Genomic DNA, 2153 nt, shown 5'->3' with positions numbered 1-2153 from the left:
ATTAACGTATAGGTTAAGAAATAAGTAATGTAGGGTGTTTGGAGTGATCTTTGGTTTCTTTACATAAATATAAAACATTTTGAATACCATAATGTCTATGACTCAAAAAGTCAAACTTCAGTATGTATTGATAGCAGATGTCTAGGGAAAAGAGGCAGTATTTGGTCTCTTATGAGGATAAAAAAGAAAACAGAACATATTATTTTTCTAGAGAGGAAAAAGGATGTTGAGAAATTATAACAGGGAAAGAAAAGCCTGGTCCTCAAAATAAAAGGGCCATTAATTGAAGAGATCAATAATACCTTTTATTGACACTTGAAATAGTATCCCTATTATTAGGAATAATGTAATAATCTCTCATTTTTATGTCTTATAATAATTAAGTATATGTAAATATAGATAAAAATACAGATACTGTATGGTGATCAAGTAATTTTGGAATAAGTCCATAGACCAAATCAGAACAGTCATAAATCATGTCTATCTTATCTGCTCACTTATACCTGAAGAAGTTTTCATTAAGCATACTAACAATTTTCAAATGATGTAATAGAAAATCTAGTTGCGGTATTTTATTTTTTTGCTGAAATATATTTGGAAAAAAGAAGCTAGCTGCTTCAGCTATTTTAATACTAGTCTATTCTGGGTGATATACCTACAAAACATGTATACAAACTTTATAGATCATAAATTTCCCACGAGGAGATATTATTCAGTCTGTCATTGGTATACATTTGCAAAAACATTTAAATGCTGCAAACATTACAAATTTCAGTATTGGGCACTGCACAAGGCCTGTACTCCACTACAATAATGCTGGTGTGTGCTTCTTCACAAGCCTCCTTAGTGATGTCCATCACTAAGGTTATCAATGGGAGGTTATCAATGAATTGCTTGATATCCATCATTTCCTGTTAACAAGAACGGTGTGTCATGCCTTCATAAGTTCGAAAGGTTGCAATGGCCAGATTCACCAACGTTTTAGCTTTTCTACAGGAAGAGAACCAAACACTAGGGGAACTAAGGCATTGAGATCTCCATGACCCTAGAGAACAGCTCTATTAACTCCACTGATGGGACCCCGAGAAATGAAGCCACAGGGGAAGCCAGCAACTGAGTCGGTGACACCTGCCAGTTTTTGCTGTGTTAAGAGCAGTGTATAAAGATTAAAGCTCCTCCCGGAGAAAACCCACTCTGTTTGTAGAAATGCCATTGCTCACCTCTGTTTCTATCAAAGCTGTTACATTTTCTGCTGCTGGTTTAATTCCAGGTTCATCGTCCTGTGAATCTGGTGACAGACCAACAATATCAAACCAAGGAGGCAGAGCCATGTTCATATGTAACGTTGCAGGCATATCTGGTGCACACAGAGAGATGTATTTGATATATGAACTCTGATACCTGCAAAGGCTCCTGCTCATCCGTGCCCTGTATCTACCAATCCATGAAGGAAAATGCCTGCAGCACAGGCCTGCCTGGCCCTGGGCGCCATGGAGGTACTGACAGCGCATGTCAGAAACAGAAACAGTATCTCCTTTCCTTTTCCAGCCTTTACAGACATCCCGATTCCTTGATTCAGAGCGCCCTTCCACCTTCAAAGCCAGCAAGGGCGTTGGCCAGCGGAGCCTTTCTCATGCTTCATCACTCTGACATGGAGGGTCCTGCTTCCCTCTTTCCTGCAAGGGACCCTTGTGATTACACTGGAGCAGGAAATTCTCCTATTGGAAGGTCATTTCATCAGTAACCTTAATTCCAACTGCAACTGTCATTCCCACTTGCCATGTAACATAACATATTCACAGGTTCCAAAAGTTCAAGATGTGCACATCTTTGGAGGGGTCATTATTCTGCCTACCACAGTACTCCATTAGCCTAAGTCCCATGCCTCATTTTAAACCTCTCAAACCGAGAACTGAATGTATCATCTGTAAAATTTGAGTTGAAAACACCTTTTTTAACATAGTATTCATGACATACAGGGGCTGTAAAACTTTGTTTTTGGTTGCTTTATTTAGATAAGTTTCTTAGTTCTCCATTTGATTTTGCATAAGTTAAAATAATATAGATTTAAGCTCTTAAGCAAACATGAATTCCACTTTTAGATTTGTATTAACTATAGAAACAAAGGACAGTGAGAGATACTTATGAATTTT

General features: G+C 37.9%; 1 pseudogene; it reads right to left on the bottom strand.

The window, feature by feature from the left end:
• Positions 1 to 746: 746 nt before the first annotated feature.
• Positions 747 to 1489, bottom strand: LOC102425986 (annotated as a pseudogene).
• Between the last annotated feature and the right edge of the window lie 664 nt (positions 1490 to 2153).

This window comes from Myotis lucifugus, unplaced genomic scaffold, assembly GCF_000147115.1.
Source record: "Myotis lucifugus unplaced genomic scaffold, Myoluc2.0 scaffold_118, whole genome shotgun sequence".
Lineage (NCBI taxonomy): Eukaryota > Metazoa > Chordata > Mammalia > Chiroptera > Vespertilionidae > Myotis > Myotis lucifugus.
The sequence above is the reverse complement of the archived record's forward strand: the minus strand, read 5'-3'. Positions and strand labels throughout refer to the sequence as shown.